Source organism: Podarcis vaucheri, assembly GCF_965113315.1.
Source record: "Podarcis vaucheri genome assembly, chromosome: 4".
NCBI lineage: Eukaryota > Metazoa > Chordata > Lepidosauria > Squamata > Lacertidae > Podarcis > Podarcis vaucheri.
Window position 1 is genome coordinate 77,345,372 of NC_138762.1, and position 17,821 is coordinate 77,363,192.

General features: G+C 42.5%; 1 protein-coding gene across 5 annotated transcripts in view; it reads right to left on the reverse strand.

Annotated features, from left to right (window-relative positions):
- Positions 1 to 17,821, reverse strand: part of CRACDL (CRACD like) — a 65,124-nt gene that overhangs the window by 45,004 nt on the left and 2,299 nt on the right. Inside the window, exon 1 of one of the 5 annotated variants that reach the window (XM_082220056.1) lies at positions 7,454 to 7,652. The exons of 3 other annotated variants lie outside the window; for them this stretch is intronic. The gene's annotated coding sequence lies outside the window, so the exon portion shown is untranslated. Of the gene's footprint in view, positions 1 to 3,148; positions 3,472 to 7,453; positions 7,653 to 17,821 lie in introns of those variants that run through there. One more of the 5 variants, XM_082220057.1, reaches the window with a different exon arrangement.

The following is a 17,821-nucleotide window of genomic DNA, read 5'->3' on the forward strand; positions in this document are numbered from 1 at the left end:
GGTGTGGATCTAAGTCATTGTATTTAGCGAGCACTTACGTCAATATTTCAAATTATTTTCTTTTCACATGTTTCCGTACACTACAAAGTTACAGGCTTGGGATAACTCTACACCAGAAGGCACTGAAGTCACCCTTGCATGGCAAGGTAGGTATTACATATCATGACCTTGAACATTTTTTCATTTTTAAAGAGATTTTAAAGGTTACGTTAATTAGATCTTAAAATAAGAAAATCAAGGAAGAAAGAGCAGAGAATACACTATTACTCTGAGATTTCTGCCTCACAAACACCGAACAACTACTTCCACAATTTTACAGGAAAAGTAGCAAACTACTATGTTCTACTTGCAGGCTATTTGGGGCTTGGTGTAAAGACATGCGTTGGCATAGCATGGAATATCAGAATATCTGAAGCGTTGCAGTTCATCAATATTCTGCCATGAATCCATTTTTCACCTCACCTCAGCATCTTGATTGCCACAACTTTGCTTGCCCCCTCTGTAGAAAGTTTGACCCCACAGTCACAAGGAATGCTCTGGCAGAAGGAAGAAATGTATGCAGCTCTAGTGATGAACCTCCTCCTTAGTCATCCTAGCAATAGGTTGCAACGTGAAAGGAGTAAGAAATCAAGTGTGCAACAGCACAGAGCAACAGTCTGAAATGGAACTTAGAGAGAGAGCACACTGTCCCCAGCGTGTGTGGGTTTTTTCCTAAAGCCTAACAAGCGTCTGTGCCCCAATACTATAGACACACAGACACTCACGATCTAGGAAGTGGAAACACAGGTAGTAAGATCCGAGCCCACTGAAATCTCCCCAGGCAGCACAGTCCACTAACTTTAACAATAACCACTATGTGGTAAACACATTCCCTCATCTCACCAACTCCCCAAGGATCTAATGCAAAGCAGAACAACCCAGAGCTTATTAACCTGTAACTCTCTGCGAAAAGATGCATCAAACGTTTTTGTGTTGCATCACTTCTTCCACCTGCTTCATTCCCTCTCAGAAACAACTCTTGACTGCTTTAGCCCCTGAATACAGCTTGTGGACCATATTCTAGGACACACACACAAAAAAACCCTAAACCTTTTCCCATCCTTCAACAGAAACCAAAACCACTTATATTCAAGGTAAACAAGTGATAGCAAGTTTGAAAATTAAACTAGCCTTGTGGCACCTTAAAGACCAACAAATTTATTTCTGCATATGCCTCTGCAGACTAGAGTCCACTTCATCAGATGCATGAAGTGTTATGAAATAAGGCCAGAGAAAAATGAAATGCAGAAAGTACAGAGATTGTGATAATAACATCATCAGTGACTGTTTTAAACTAACATATTCACTCTAATTCAGTCTATACAGTAAGTCTGCAACTTATGCACATTTAACTTGTGTGCATTCAGATTTATGTGCTTGGCAAAATAATTGAAAACAAAAAAGAGGGGACAGAAAGAGGATGGGCATCCAGGAAAAAAGATTTTGGCAATCTCACCCACCACTGAACCCAATGTATTTTGACTATATGTGACTGTGGCTTTAGGCACAATCCCTGGAATGTAACCCCCATGTAAGTTGCAGGCTTACTGTATACATATTTTTTAAACTCAGGAACTGAACATGAAAAAAGAATGTATTTTAGAGACAAAAAGCTCTCTGATATTTTTAAATCTAGCTCAATTATTGTTGGTATAAATATTTCAGTTTAGAAGGAGTTCTATGTAATTATCCTAAAAACTAACAGGTGTACCTTTTATGAACGCTTTTTAAAAGGGCACCATACCCCATTTTTCGTGGAAGTGCAGTATTTCCTTCATTGCACCTGTATATTATGTTTGAAGCCATTTCCTTTCCCTATTCACCCTATATTTAAAGAGAACAAAGAGTGGTGCAATTCATAGAAAACTTAAGACACACCTAAGTCCCATTGAAACCACCGGGACTTAAACACATATGGATATGAATGGGATTTAGGCATACCTCGTAAGATTTACATGACTACACCCAATAGCATTTTCTCATATTCATGAAAGTTAGCTAACCATAAGTGTAGGAAAACAAGCAGCAAGGGGGAAAATAAACAATCCAACAGTGAAATTCTAAATATACAGGCAGCCGAAGGAGAGATCAGCAGGAAGCAGAATGGCAGGAAACAACAAAGGATGCATTTTAAAGTTCAGTCCTCTTGTGAAAAGAGTTAGGTGCATTTATGGTGCTCTTTGTAACAAACCTTTTTTTATTTCCAAGAGTACAGGTTGTACCATTGTGAGACAGGTGTGCTGAGTGGAAAAACTGCTGTTGCTATTCATGCAAGATCAGTCTAGCATCACCGTTATCCTCCTATAAGCAAAATGGGGGCAGCCAGAAAGTCTCAACAACCTTTTCCAGCAAGTTCAAAGGCTCCTTTCTCCTCTTCCGAAATTCAAAACTACCAGGGTGTTTTTCTTTCTTTCTCTTGACACACAAGATGCTCTCAATCTCTCAGATAGAATATGGGTCTCAGCCGCCACCCTGGCAGGTAGGCGTGACCTGAATTCTGAACTGGTCTTCCCTGCCGATGAATTAGCATCAGTCGTTAGCAGTCAAGCCAAATCTAAAGGCAGTTTTAAAAATGGCAGTACTGCATGGTCCTACACAGTATTTTTTAAACTCTTTTTTGTTATTGGCATGCATTACTACCCACTTTTAACTTCTTCGATGGTCCATCATTATACGTTTTTAAACTTCTTTGAACATTATGTCGCCATTTCCACTTCTGAAGAATATACACATATATAGCCAGGGGTGTTTTTTTTCAGCAGGAGCTCAGTTCTGACATCTCTCAGGTGGACACCATTGCCGTTAAAAGAGAACAAGGGAGGTGTTTATGGTGAGCATATATCACTGGATATAGCAGGAGTTGACACAATAGTCATCTTATGTGTGTAGCAGACTGCCAGAGGCATAAGCAGAGCATCAGACCTAAAACGGATCACATTGCCAGAGACTCTCACGCACTATTTAAACACAATGTTCCCTGTTTTACTGAAGTACTGTACAAATGTTTGACAGCATATATGATTTTTTTTTCTGAATTAAAAATTGGAAGTATGCTTCATTCTTACACAGCTGGGTAATTTCAGAGGGTGTAGAAGTCAGAATTACCCACCTTGAGTGAAACCAATCTGCAGTTTCCAGATGAGTCACTGATCAGGGGGTACATGCTGATTCGTGGGAGAAAGCTGTAAAGCTCAGTGATGGGATGCCTGCTTGCATACAGAAGGTTCCAGGTACCTCCAGGATAGGGCTGAGAAAGAAACCAATCTGAAACCCTAGAGACTTACTGCCTGTCAATGCAAATAAACTGAGCTAGATCAACCAATGGTATAATACAGCTTCTTAGATTCTTGGAAAGCAGCAAACCCACAACAGTGGCTCATGCAGAAACCCTGGACGTGGTCTCCGCCAAACAGAGGCTATCCTGCTGCATCTCTCCTCAAAGTGATTGATCAAACCAGTGGCACTTGACATAGAGGCCGACTGGAATGATGCAGTGCCAGATCTGAAGATCATACAGAGATGCAACACAATTTCATCCTGTGGCGGTAATTTGGAATCACAGGAGCCTTTGACGCAACAGGATAATGTTAACAGCACACTTGGGGAAGTCCACAAACCAACAATAATAAATGGGGGGATCTAAATCCTGAGATTGCACAGAAGACAGGGTGCATAGCTATATAATGGTCTTAAGCTAGTTGACCAGTCATTCCTTCTCCTCAACGTACCTGAGCAAAAGTTGCTGCACATAAAATAACAACTCTGAGAAAGAACATTATGGCAAGGGAGAGAGCAACCTGGCCTATCTATCAGCCAAAGGAGGAGAAGCTGCAGGGAGCTTGCTTTGCCACTCCCTTCTAAAAAGAACACTTATAAGAACGTTGTAATTAAGAAGAAATCCCCGAGTTTGCTTTTTCTTTCTTTCATCCTCCCTCCTAATCCTTTTTTCCTTTTGTGCCATTTCTGTTAGGCTGTAACCCTGATGGCAAAAATGCTAATCTTGACGACAGGGTCTACCTCACTGATTGCTGTAAATCAGGGGTAGGGAACAGGATCTGCTTACCCGGGTGGCTTTTGCAATTCCCCAGTCCCTGTGCACCACTTCAACAAGCGGGCAGGGCCACCCCACCTGCCCTCTTTCCAGAACCCCCAGTGGCACCAGGTTGTGGGTGTTTTCCACAGGGTGTCTCTAGGTGCAAAAGGTTAGGTCACAATCCACAGCCAAGGTTCAAAGCAGAAAGTGATACCCCGGGTCCAAGGTCAGGACCCAGAGCAGTAAGAGGTAAGTGAGGTCAAGACACAATTCAGGGTCAGGGAAATTCAGTATGAAGATCAAGGTGGGTGCCAAAGCTGATGAACAGGTATTGATCCAGCAACTCTTCAGCAGAGACTGGTAACTTTCATACAAGATCTTCTGAGCCCCACCATCTGCACAGCTGCCAGTCATCTGGGCTAACAAGGCACAGGTCTACTCATGAAAAGCAGCCCGCCTCACAAGCTACTGAGGAGAGCCTGGCTCTCAGACAGGCATTGTGGTATTTAAAGGTAAAACGGTAAAGGACCCCTGGATGGTTAAGTCCAGTCAAAGGCGACTATGGGATTGTGGCACTCATCTCACTTTCAGGCCGAGGGAGCTGACGTTTGTCTACAGACAGCTTTCTGGGTCATGTGGCCAGCATAACTAAACCGCTTCTGGAGCAATAGGACACCATGACGGAAGCCAGAGCACACAGAAACGCCATTTACCTTCCTGTCTCAGCAGTATCTATTTATATACTCACACTGGTATGCTTTCGAACTGCTAAGTTGGCAGGAGCTGGGACAAAGCAACGGGAGCTCACCCCGTCATGCAGATTCGAACTGCTGACCTTGTGATTGGCAAGCCCAAGAGGCTCAGTGGTTTAGACCACAGCACCATCTCATCCCTTACTGCTGTGTTTAGTCATTGCCCTGTCATACAACTTCATGAGCTGGCGCTCTTTAGGTACTCTCATCTCTGCCTCACAGTTCTGGTCTTGCTGAGGAGAGGGCAGGGGATCCCCACTGTCAGAGAGCCTGGACTCCAGGTCCTCTTCCAAAGAGAACTACTACTACAGCAGCAGCAGCAGCAGCAGCAGCAGCAGCATGATACTGCCCATCAATCACTTGGCTTGCAGAAGTCTTGCTTTGGTTTGAGCAAGGATCACTTGCACTAAGGAACTCCATGGTGCAAGGTATCTCAGCAGGGCTTGCTAAAACCACCGAGCAGTGCTTGCAAGCAAGCTCCTGCAGAGTGAGATCTTTTGCATCTCCAGCTTGAATTCAAACTGGTAACTAAAAGAAAGAATCTGTGCTCCCAATTATTATTTGCATCAAAAGATTGTGCTTTTAAAATGCTGCACCTTTTCCCATTGCTGTGCAGCGAGTGCTCGCTGTTAATCTCCCTTTTATTCACAGCACATGGGGGAAAGTGGCCATGGTTTGTCCAAAACGGCTTGGCAAGCCGAATTCGGCCCATGGACTTGAGCACCCCCCCCCCACATAAGTGTTCTGCAAGTCTTTTTGGCTGAAGAGCAGAGTTAAAATCATTTAATTTATTTCATTCTCACTATGACTCGCTTCTTATGAAATTTCTTTAAACAATTTAACAATAAAAATATGCATAGATGAAAGGACTAAGTCAAGACATATTAATGAGGAGTTAAACAAACAGGCTTGACCTTGACATGCAGTACAAAAGCCAACCTAATCCACTCTGGGGTAGGTGGGTGTGTACCCTTTCAGAGGTTGACCCCTTTCCAACTTAGCACCAAAAAGTATACGTATGATCATACAGCAGTTTAAAGAAAACTTTTTCTATTTTCTTTCTCATATTCTGTGCTCACAACATACTCATTCTCTCTAGCAGATAAGTGCACAAGCTTGCAATTTTCCCCGTAGTGAGGAACGCTCTTCTCCTCACTTGGCAAAGCTAAAACCTTGCAGAAATGTCATTCTACTACCAGTGGGCTATCTACCACACTACTTTCCCTTATGAAACCACCCTGCAAAGGCTAAAGTAGTTTGAGGGTGTTACAGGACTAATCATCTAGATCAGTGTTTCCCAACCGGTGTTCCGCGGCACACTAGTGTGCCGTGAGAGGTTGGCTGGTGTGCCGTGGGAGGGAGGCGGGCGAGTCGGGCGGTGAGAGGCGGCGGCGGCGAGGATCCGCATCGAGCCGGGGGTGGCTCCGCGGTGGTGGTGCCGAGGTTTCTCTCTCCATTCTCCCCTCACACACACACATAGGAAGATCAGCTGACAGGACCCAGCCAATGGGGCGGCGGCGGCGGGGCAGCGCGTGCAAAAGGGAGGAGCGCGAGACAGCGGACGAGGAGGAGGCCGGCATGTCCGGGCAGCAGCAGCAACAACAGCAGCAGCAACTCCCGGCGACGGCTCCTCAAGCCCCGGGCAACCCTACTCCCTCACCGGCCTCGGCCGCCCTCCTGCTCCACCCGCCGCCGCCTCCCCCGCCGCCGCCGGCCACCTCGGCCCCGCCGCCGCCCCCTCCTCCGCCCGCTATCGCCGCCACCACCACAACAGCCGCCGCCGCCTCAGCTGCCGCCGTCCCTCAGCTGCTGCGCTGCCTCCTCCCCCCCCCCAAAGCTTGGAGGTTCCCCGGCAAGGGGGAGGGGAAAAAAATGAAAACTTTCACTTTCGTGCGTCCCTCCCGGCGTGACGCTGCGCGCTGACGTCACGGGGCTGTAATGGTGGTGTGCCGCGAGATTTTTTTCTTCAAACAAGTGTGCCTTTGCCCAAAAAAGGTTGGGAAACACTGATCTAGATGAGCATTCATTTTGGATATCAACAACAAAAGTTTTAAGGCTCTATTTAATACATTTTTGGCAATTATTAAATACTTGTAAACTAAAAAAAAAGAGCAAACATAAGAACAGTCTGTATTCCATTAATCATAAAGTAAATAAGCTAGATGAAGCTGAAAAGCAGTTAATTCAAAGTATTCTTAAAAGAACAGAAATTCATGTCGATCACTGGAGCAAATAATTACAGAATTGCGAAACACCAAATACACTGTTGTAACCCCCAATGTAACACTTTTTGTGGAGGGAATGAAAACTGCTTAGCACTGAACGCTAGCTATTTTTCACTAAACATATCCTATAACCAGAATGAAGGTTGTTTTCTGCAATATGGACGCAACAAACAAAAGTGACGGACCACCTGATGAAACTAAATACAACAGAACAATGTTTGCACCGCTCAGTGTTATTTGCCTGCGTAAACAAGAAATCCATTAACACATTACTGTACAAAGTTATCCTACAGTTAAATCAATAGCAACACTTTCTCTCCAACTGCTTACCTGCATAAGTATTTTGTTTTGTCAGATTCAGTAAAACATGAAGGGCTACAAGCATTTAGACACAAATCCCTCACCTTGCCAATCAACTGAGGAGGAATAAAAGCAAAAGGCTAGTACTTTCAAGTTCACAGGAAAGGGTTCCAAAGTACTGTAATGTTGAGTCCATTCAAGTTAAGAGGCACAGCTAAGAGGCACAGCCTTTTCAGAAAGTCAGACGTCATGCTATGCTACTGTGCTGTCTCAAGTGTATGCACAATATTGCCTTGGGCCCTGCAAATGATCCCGGTTTCTGCCTCTGAATGATTTCACAGTCAAAGGAGAAAGCACCACTATGAGTTGCTAGGAAACAGGGAGGGAGTTCCTGACCTGAATTCTTAGAGTAGAGGATGTTGCCCAGGAAGCTTATACAGTCTTCCCAGTTCCTTGGAAATAAAGGATATATAAACCCTTGCACATATCCTGAAAAATAACGTAGGAGCCTCAAAACGAAATTACAGACTTAATAACAGGCTTTGTGCAAAGAAAAAATAACAGGTATCACGCAGGGATTTGTTCTGTCAATTTGAAAAAGAACTAAATTAGGGGGAAATTCCACTAGGATTAAATGTTTGCACTTATTTTTTTAACAGTTTTATTGTTTTTGTGTGCCTTTTCCCTAAATCTGTCATCAGCAACTGCTTTTGATGGAAGGCGAATCTGTGAAAAAGGCCACAACTCCCACTACCCAAAGTTACTTGTTAGTAACCAATGGCATCGCAACAGGGAGCATGGGGGGGGGGGCGGTACGCCCCGGGTTCCATGCCTGCGGGGGTGACAAGAAGTCACCCCGCAGGGGCTCATGGTGGCGCGAGCAGCCATTGAGCCGCCGCAGCCGCCTTTGGAAGATCCTCTGTTAGTGGCTATAGCCGCGAGCAGAGGATCCTGGCGCAGGCGGCAAACCGCTAAGTACAGCACATGTGGTGGCGTCACACGCATGCGCTGTACGTAGCGCCGCCGCCCATGCACTGTATAGCAGTTTGCTGCCGGCACCAGGATCCTCTGCTCATAGCTGCAGCCATGAATTAAGGATCCTCAGTTCGCAGCTGTAGTGGCGCCGGAGGGATCCCGGCACCATCCGTACGGCGCTGGCGGCAAACCGCTATACAGCGCATGTGCAACGTCGCTACGTACGCCACATGCACCGCACATGCACCCTACGTCATGATGCCTGCCCCAGGTGTCACGACGCCTTCCTTCACCCCTGTTGGTACCCAAATAATTTCAGAAATGTCTCTCCCTCTCTGCCCTTCTCTTGCTTCTGTATTGGCAAGGACAGGGGGCAGATTTGACACAGGGATTTGTACCTGCTGACCCCCATCCTAAACACATTGGCTCATGTATAGCAAACCATTAACTACAGTTTACTGTAATGTCTGAAATTTGCCAATCACACCAGCCACCTACTTTAAGGGAAATAAATCATGATCAGAAAGTCAAGAACCTTAGGTTATCATTTTGGTGTGTTTGGAGCAAAACAAACCACTATCCCTGTAGTATCAGAGTGCACTTATTAACTTTCAACTTGCTCAATTAACTTTTAATTGAACAGATTTAAAAATAAGAGCATTGCGACTAGACTGTCAAACTCACTTGCTTAGAAACAGAAGTATATCTCCTGGAATCTGTGGAATTCAAGTGAAGAAAAAACACAAGAAATTCCTTGAAATGATATAGAGACTATACAGTCCATCATTACAGTGCTTCACACACACACACACACACACACACACACACACACACTGCTAAAACGACTTCTTCTTTTCATCAATTCTGATGTTTCTGCTTGCACATGAGAATAATGTCTTGACACAACATTATACAGTGGTACCTCGGGTTACATACGCTTCAGGTTACAGACTCCGCTAACCCAGAAATAGTACCTCGGGTTAAGAACTTTGCTTCAGAATGAGAACAGAAATTGTGCTCCAGTGGCGCAGCAGCAGCAGGAGGCCCCATTAGCTAAAGTGGTCTTCTGGTTAAGAACAGTTTCAGGTTAAGAATGGACCTCTGGAACGAATTAAGTACTTAACCCAAGGTACCACTGTAATCCTAGTTCTTTCTACGGCCTCAGAAGTTCAGATAGCTGAGCAGAAAACCTTAGCATTGGGGTCCAATGTGAATTACATTCTTTCAACAAGTGCTAAAGTAATATACAGTATTACATACCACATGTCAGCCCTGAATCCTCAACCAAAGAAAAGTATCATTAAAACTTGGAGCTCCAAAGTGTGAACAAGTAAAATATAAGGAAAGTGACATTGAACCAAAACAGACACTTTTACGGGGGGGAGAGACCCACCCTTTTATTGGCACAGTGAATTGGAAAGATACTTCTACAGTAATTAAGATATGACATTACTCACTCACATATCACTAATAAATTATTGAGAAATCTCCTTGGAGTTTGGATCCAGCCATGTGGAGCATTGATTCCCAAGCGATGAAATGTAACCAAGCAACACCGCCATTTTCGCTCTAGCCCATTGTTATTCAGACTTGGAAATAAAGAATAGCCTCTCAATTGCCACAAGAATAGCACTGAAAAGCTGCCAAAGACAAGCTGCCTGATTAAAAGATTCCATCATTCTAGTGCTATAATAGGGAAGATCTTAAACTGAAATTTAATAGAATATACTTCTTCTCACTAAAATGAGAAAAGGGTTCCTCATAAAAGCAGATAATCATGTGTGTTTTTTTACAGACAGAGTAACTGTAATTTATCCAATGCAAATAGTGCAACGTATTGAATTATTCATGGAGATAGTGAGACAGAAATAGGGTTTCTTGATAACTCAATTACTAAGTGTTACGGAGAAAATAATTATACCCATCCTTTCTCACATACTTTCCACAAAAACATAAATTTAGAAGCCGCACCTGGGACAGTTTGTTATGATTTATATCCCAGGTTTTTAATCTAAAAGGAACAAAAGTGACTTACAAGAATTAAAAAAAAGACACAATATAAAATAATCATACACAAAAAGCCATAATGAAAGCAGAGTTCAAAAATAATATGGTATTGGAAGAAATCCTAGTATAGAGTTCAAATCAGTCTCATGGATGCAAATAAATCTGCAGCGACAAATTATTTTTCCAATGTTTTTCCACTACTTACACCCACTCTTCTATGACATGGCCCTGAAAAATGTCTAAACTATCCTCTGAATTCCATACCAATAGTTCATAAACAAAATTACATAATACAGTAATGCATTTGCACTGAGACAAAAAGATAAAAACAAACGAGCCCTGGTCTAATTCTCATCCGTGTGGCTGTTTTTTTACATGATAGATTTCTTCAGGTCTCATATATTTGCACCCAAAATCTCTGTTCAGATATAGGGCTCAATTAGACTAGACCCTTGCATGCTCAAGTGTAGCAGACAAACTTTCTCCAATCGTGAGCCATACAAGAGAAACAATTTTGCATGTGAAAACTGGCCCACACTTCACCAATAAGCAGATAGCATTCACGGCTTAAAGGGCTATGCATATGACCTGAAGCCTTGTGCTTCTATGATAATTCTGAAGGCATTTCAGGGGAAAGATTAAGGGGGGGCACTTAGTATATAATTTATTGAGGGATACAGCTGCTCACCTGGTCACTCCTGAGCCTGAAAGTCTTCAGAAGCACAAAACCCCCTCTTACATCTGTCAGATTTTAAACTTAATTTGGAATTCTCCCCCCACCCCGCCAAATCAAGTTTGTCAAGTTTTTCTTCCACTGTTTGGGCTATTTATCACTGGCAGTGTTTGAAATAAAAAGATCATATTGGGCAAAACATTCATTTTGACTGCCTAACAAAAGAAAGGTTTTCTTCCTAACAAAGAAAGGTTCATTCTAGTCCATTTTCCTACATCTTTTTTTATTTCGTTCCAGATTTTAACATAGTTATCCCAGAAAATGTTTAAGTTCTTAGCTGATATCCATATCCCCAAATATTTAATTGTTTTCCATTTTAATCCCCGTAATATTCTCAAGTCTTTCTTTTGCCTGTGAGTCTAGATTTTTAGCTATCATTTTTGTTTTTTTCTTATTTATGTAGAATGCTGCTAAGTTGCCAATTTTTGTTATAGTTTGTATTGTCCTTGGCAGAGCCGTCTTTACCATTGGGCTTAGTGGTGTGTTGCGCCAGGGCAACGGCCTCTCAGGGGTGCCCCAGCGAGTGGGTGAGGTGTGCGGCTTTGCTGGTGGCTTCCCCTTTCCCTGCACACCTGCCAGCTGTGCCCCATCAACCATATGGCTGGTGGGCGTGCAGCTTCCCTCCCAAGCCTCTGCAGGGACTGCTCTCCTGCAGCGGCATGGGGGAGAGTTGCGCCCCTCTTCATGGCTGGCAGTGCACAGCTTCGCCCCCCCATCCGTGGTAATTTGGGGGCGCTGGGTGGATATTTGCACCCCGGCGCCGCATCTGCTAAAGATGGCCCTGGTCCTTGGGACGCTTTCCATTGGTTTTTCCAACGTCAACGTTGTCCGCAAAGGTTTCCACTTTGTACTCTCTCTGCCCAACCTTAATTCCTGTTGTTTCATCGTTATTATTTTTTGTATTTCTCTAGTTAACATTTCTAATACTAGGAAAAACAACAGTGGCAACAGGGGTCCAACAGCTTCTCTATGCATTATGCAGGATGAGATGGTAGCATTCTGGACTGTAAAAGAGTGAGAAACATACTTCTGACTGTCCTTGCATGAAATCTGGTACATTAGAAAGAAGCTGAACATTTCTCAGCGATTCAGTAACTTAGTATGTACAGATGCCATATTTTAAGTGGAGGAGCAACAGATGTAGGGTTTTACTGAGTCCTCCACCTGCAGTCTTCATTGGCATTGCCCAGAATCCTGTCACCTTATTCTGCATAATGTATAGATTGGCTACTCAGCTCCAAGGCATCTAAGTTTCATAATAAATTTATTATGAAAGAATTCCAGTTTATCTGGATTGTGGTCACAACACAAGCAACATCTCTGTCATGCCATAAATAGTTTGTGTCATCACAGCAATTTCTCACATTAATCTGCACATCTGTTCTGCTGTGACTAATTGTACCTTGTCTCTCACTCCTCTGCATATCACTTTGTAAGGGCACAGCATTAGAAACAGCTTAAAACACTTTAAATAAATAAAGAATATTTATTTATTCAAACTTACTCTCCCCTGAAAAAGGAGGACAATTCATTTATAAACAGTTAAAACAGCTACACAAATGTTCAAGCTTAGTAAGCTGATCATGTAGGTTTACAGTGCATTGTTAAATTAGTTTATTTGAAGTGGCAAAAAAGCATAGAGCTATCAGGGTGATTATTTGAACCTTTTTATCTCCTACTTACAGTGAAACAGAAGGAAATCTCATTGGAAGTGTTTGCAATCCAAAGGCAAGTAAGTGGTAAGTAAGCTATTAACTTATGTACGTCTTGTTCCTCCACACAAGGAGAAAAGAAGGTTATGTGATTTTTAATTTTTTTAGGTCGTTCTGAAATGTCTCCAGTTAAGGGTAACACATAAGCTTTAAACAAAGGACATGCATGGAATGACTTTGCCCCTTAAGTAAATGAGTCCCTTGAGCGAACCCAGTTCTATAGTATTCAATGGGCAATTCTGTGAGACGTAACTGAGATATCAATCTTGCTTCGATACTGAACCTGTAAGCCAAAAACTACAGATTTGTATGATCAGTCATCTCTATAGAAAGGTTGTGGACTCTCATTCATTGGAGGTTTTTAAGCAGAGCTGGATGGCCATCTGTGATGGATGTTTCAGCTGAGATTCCTGCATTGCAGGGGGTTGGATTAGATGACCCTTGGGTCCCTTCCAACTCTACAATTATATGAAAAGTTGGCCATATAACCTGTCTTAGTCAAAGGTAGGCAACATGCACTCTGCACCAACTGCCAGTTACCTTGCTGAAGGGAGGCACACTGGGGTCTCTGTCACTTGCAGAGAGACCAAGAGCCACTGGGAGCCTGCACTTAATCACTACATACCAGGAAAAGCATCATGGCAAATGGGGGCCCAGCCTGGCTCCTTCCATCAGCCACTGAAGGTGAACCTGCCCCCTCCACCATTCCTTTCCTATTGCAGGTTACAGATAGCCTTATCTTTTAGTATCTGTACAGAACACAGAAAACATTAGGTCCTTTAATGTGTATAACAAATAATAGCAAATGTTCCCTATGTCACAGCACACTAAGTTCCCCTGCCCCACTGTGAAGCAGCCTCTCCTTCGTTTTGACACTGCGTAATTTTGAACTCTAGTATGGCAAGAGGCAGCTAGGCAAAGTCTCAACTTGTCTGGACAGTCACTTTCCCTTTAGAGAAGTTTGCTGCGAGGAGACATTTTAGGAGAACTGGAGCACATCTGAGCTGTTTTATTTTATTATTGCTAATGTGTGAACGGGAGCAGATCTAGATTTAAAAAAAAAAGATAAAAACTGCTGAAAGTACAGTAAGTTATCAATGAATGTTTCGTATTTGTGGTCACTTAACTACTATTCAAATTGCCATTCCACCCCACACCGCCCACTTCACCCCTGCTGCACTGGCCTTAGGAGTACCTGAAGGAGCACCTCCATCCCCATCGTTCAGTCCAGACACTGAGGTCCAGCTCAAATGGCCTTCTAGTGGTTCCCTTGCTGTGAAAAGTGAAGTTACAGGGAACCAGGCAGAGGGCCTTCTCAGTAGTGGTGCCCTACCTGTGGAACGCCCTCCCATCAGATGTCAAGGAGATAAAGAACTACACAACTTTTAGAAGACACCTGAAGGTAGCCCTGTATCGGAAAAAAATTAATGTCTGATGTTTTATTATGTTTCTATGTGTTGGAAGCCGCCCATAGTGGCTGGGGCAACCCAGCCAGATGGGTGGGGTATAAATAATAAAATAATAATAACAACTACCTGATAGCTTGAAAAATCAACTGACATTAGGTCATCCAGCCTAACATTACTGCTCTGAAACATGAATTATTTGAAGTGTTCAGTTGTGCAATTTTCAAGCTAGGATAATAATAGATCAAACACTAGGGACTGAATCAGCTGGGTTTACTTACTCTCATACCCTGGCCCTTACTAAAAGGAAAATACCGTAATACTCAGTGCATAAGCCATTTTCTAAGGAAAACTAGCTATCGTGTCCCTGATACATCCTCAGCATGCCCAAAGGACTGGCATCCTTTCTGAAATTAGGAAGCTGTAAAGCACCAATGATTGCTTAAGGCATTTTCATTTTGTGGCCTTAAACAGGCATGTCCAGTTCTAAATTAACCTCCACTCCCCAGTATGTATTCCGGAATACTGTTATTTTTAAAATAAGGCTGAGGGTACCAGCATGACAGTTTACTACCAATGGTTTCACTGAGATGATGAACAATTATACAGGTGCCTTGTAATTAAGTGCCTTTGGTTAATTGTTTGGTACTGAATACCTAAGAGCCATTTACATCATTTTAAAGTCAAGTACTGTACTGTACTGTACAAAAAGTACTTAAATTTAAATGGCAAAACAAATGTACAGTGCTTGTTATTAATGGCATATAAACATTTAAATAGATGGGTTTCCCTGCAGTAAACGCAAAAGTGGAGGCGAGATCCCTTTCCAACAGCTGTTTCCACAACTGCTAAAGAGAAAACCTAGCCGCTGGGACATGCACAGCAATTGAGAACGCATTTCTATTATGCTATCTAAAAGGGTTATTTTGGTTATTTAGTTTTAGAAAAGTAATGTGTGGTTTGGCCTTTAAGCTGGTTGTATGCACTGGAGTGCAAAAATGCCATGTTGGGGACTTCTAACATAATGTCCCATTTCTAAAAGTTCAGGATAGTGCATTTATCAGATGAGCACAAAACATGCCAGAAGAAAACACAGAGTGGTCAATTCCCAGTCATTCCCTCCCCGATTCAAAGAATCACCTCAGCATGAGGTTGCATTCCCTAATTATGCTATTCAATAAATATCTAATAATTGGAGGTTCATTATTCTCTTGATCAGTCCTGTATTCCAAAGTGCTAAGTGAATCCGCCTCTGAATTATCTTGCAGCATCAAGACAATTCAGGTACAGAATGTCTCCCCCTTTACCCCAAGAAGTCTGCCTAGCACCTACAGATAGTATTTTTTTTAAATAGAATCATAGAACAGTAGAGTTGGAAGGGACCCCAAGGGTCATCTAGTCCAACCCCCAGAACTAAGGAAAGCCTCTACTATTCACCCAGTATTTTAGGATTATATCGTTTTAATGTTGCAATTAATTTAGTACTAAAAGGATTTAATCTCTGTCAGCTGGATGTATGTTTTAGCCTTATGAAATTACTTATGCCTTTATGTCAGTGGATATGTTCAGAGCTGCAATTGTGTTACCTCGGTGTGTGTTTGTATTGAAAAATGTTGTTAAGCTATTATATTTGCTCATTGAATATTGTTATCAAGAAACTAACGAATATATATAAACATACAAAGAAGCCCAGGTATAACAATCAGTATAAACCAAAAGGGAAAAATTAGAAATAACAGTAAGGAGATAAGCTACTTGACCTGAAGAGCCTCTGAGAAAGATCAATTCATTTGAAAAATATTTCTCTTTACAAAGAAAACAACAACAACAACTAATAATAATAATAATAATAATAATAATAATAATTTATTATTTATTCCCCAGCCACTCTGGGCGGCTTTTAACAGAATATTAAAATACAATAGTCTATTAAAAGCTTCACTAAACAGGGCTGCCTTCAGATCTCTTCTAAAAGCCTTGTAGTTGTTTTTCTCTTTGGGATCTGGTGGGAGGGCGTTCCATAGGGCGGGTGCCACTACTGAGAAGGCCCTCTGCCTGGTTCCCTGTAACTTGGCTTCTTGCAGCGAGGGAACCGCCAGAAGGCCCTCGGCACTGGACCTCAGTGTCCGGGCAGAACGATGGGGGTGGAGACACTCCTTCAGGTATACTGGACTGAGGCCATTGAGGGCTTTAAAGGTCAGCACCAGCACTTTGAATTGTGCTGATAGTTTGTGTTTAAAACAAGACACTGTAAAAAACTAATCTACCAGCAAAACAAGGAAGCAACATTCCTGTTTCTGTGCCAGATCAGGATAAAAGTACTTTTCCCCCTCCCATGATAAGCCTACCATGCTGTCTTTTCTTCAATGATTACACAGCTAGAAGGCAAACAAATATAAGAATGTCCTGTTTTTTCTCCTAATCTTTGCCCTGTGAAAACTGCTGATTGAGAGTTCTACTCGAGAATTTGCATAAATGCAAAACAAGTTGGAGATTTCAGGTGGTTATAAGTGGAAACAATCTGCAACCCAATGAGTTGTGAGATAAATATTTGGATAGGGCAATTGAATTGCATCATTATATTTCCTCAGAACATCTGTGGATTACTTTGTTCACAATCTATGCAACAGAAAACATATAACACATAACTTTGCACTGCAACTCATAAGCAAAGACACCACTTGCTAAGAAGTGCTGAACCTTAGGAGGAGAATTCTGTATATGGAGATTTAGCTTTCGAATGTATATTACATTCAGGACTCAAGAAGTTAAAATAAATCAAATCCAAAACATTTTAACACTTTTGTACAACTTAGTCTTATGCACATCTTGCTTAAGCATAATGTGGGGATGGGGAACCTGTGAACCTCGAGTTATTGCTGGACTATAGCTCCCATCCTTCCCACCTACTGACTATGTTGGCTGGCACTGATGGGAGTTGGAGTCCAACAACAGCTGGAGGTCACAGATTCCCCACTCCTGATTTAATGAATGCTTGAATACACTGCAAATTTGATAATCCATAACATCATGGGCATAGCTAGGGGGGCAGCTGCCTACCACCAATCAAGTAAGTAAATGAAAATACTTAACTGACCAACTGTGTCACAGATAACTCAGTTCTGCCCCCTCCTAACATAAAGCACGCCCCCTCTTTAAAAAAATCCTGGCTATGCCCATGCATAACATACCAAATAAAGCTGGCCAGTTACACATTAAATGTATCAAATGAACTCTAAGGTCCACTTCTTATATGAATTTGGCATGCACGGGCAATGACTGATTTACACGCCTCCAACTGACGTGTGACCACGCACATCGTGGCAACCCAGACATGGCCGGAAAAGGGGATGGACGATGACTCAAAACTCAACTCCTGCACAAATCGGGAGTTGACCGTATTCACTACGTATCCCATGGCACATACATTTAGCTACACATATGTTATGTAAATAACACAGTGCAATAAACAAATGAAATGACCCAATTTTATTCTGCAGAGGAATCAGATCTACATAAGCATTTCTTTGCACATACAGATGCGCTGCATCTGCCCATTCAGATGGGTTAACCTGCATGGAAACTAGAGCAACTGAAATCTTAAGCTTTCAGTCTTGGGTGCTCTATACTATCAGCTTA